The following is a 1,281-nucleotide window of genomic DNA, read 5'->3' on the forward strand; positions in this document are numbered from 1 at the left end:
TATTAGCGCAACGTCATTCTGTCTCTGTTACTTACTGAAAGTTGAACAAGGACAGAGCACGCTCATAGCGCTAAAAGCGCGCTCCCCGAACCCAGCCTACGAAGAGCGTACTCGAGAAACGGACTTGCAATTGTCTGATTCCAAAAACGTTGTAGTACATACACACGTGCGTTACAACAGATAGAGCCGATAGAGGCTGCGTTCGCTTTGGACACTTTCGTGCTGAAAGCATTCAAAACACTCCATCTTTTTTCAACGTGTAACGTACGTGTAATGAGCAATAAAGATAGACTGATGCTTTTTCGGTACGAAAGCGCCCAAAGCGAATTTCAATTTTGGCCAGTTTCGGCGAAAAATCGGAGTTTTGGTTGGGTTTTGATTTCGGCCGAAATTGAAAAGAAATTTCGGAGATATAGCCGAAATTATTTATTTTTCACAGATTTTTCAAAGACTTGTTTAAAAAATATTTTTATTTTATGTTAAAAAATTTTGTTATTATTGAAATAATATGGTGATACCACAGATAATATATATTAGCATATTACAGATTGTAATATTTAATATAGAGGATGTATTATTGTAATAGTAGGATTGTGATAATACGTGTAATTATTATTTTAATAAATTAAATTATATTTATAAAGAAAAAGTGTACATGTATAATATATAGATATATGTGTAAAGTTGGATAATAACTATTTAGTTATTTAGTTATTTAGTTAATTAGTTAAAAGTTAAATAAAAAAGTTAAAAAATAACTTTTTTATTTAATTTTTATTAGCTTATATAATTAATTTAAAATGAGTAATTTTTAACTTCAACTAGTTACTTTTAAAACACATAAACTTATTAACTTTTTTCTCACATTAAAAAAACTTTTTATCTTTAAATCTCCGATTTCCGATTTAATACAGATATGCAAAAGTTAAAAAAAGAAAAAAAAAGATTCTTGACCCCGACGTGATTTGAACACGCAACCTTCTGATCTGGAGTCAGACGCGCTACCGTTGCGCCACGGAGTCACATGAAAGAGGCAATCGAATTGCGCACACTTCAGGCCACTAAACTCGACAGCGTGGCCGAAACGCTCACAGCTCACGCGCGCACTTTCTCTCTCTTTTTTTCTCCCTTTCTCTCCACTCGATAAATTAGTCAAAAAAATTTTCCATTCCTTTTCCGCTTTCTTTGTTTCTGTGGAAAACATCAAATTCGAAGCGAAACAACAGAAGAGAAAGTATGTATGTATGTATGTATGTATGTATGTATGTATGTATGTATGTA

General features: G+C 32.6%; 1 non-coding gene across 1 annotated transcript; it reads right to left on the bottom strand.

The window, feature by feature from the left end:
• Positions 1-950: 950 nt before the first annotated feature.
• Positions 951-1,022, bottom strand: Trnaw-cca. Its single transcript has one exon. It is a non-coding gene; the product is annotated as a tRNA-Trp (tRNA).
• Between the last annotated feature and the right edge of the window lie 259 nt (positions 1,023-1,281).

This window comes from Temnothorax curvispinosus, unplaced genomic scaffold (assembly GCF_003070985.1).
Source record: "Temnothorax curvispinosus isolate PA1 unplaced genomic scaffold, ASM307098v1 QBEX01011657.1, whole genome shotgun sequence".
NCBI classification, from domain to species: domain Eukaryota; kingdom Metazoa; phylum Arthropoda; class Insecta; order Hymenoptera; family Formicidae; genus Temnothorax; species Temnothorax curvispinosus.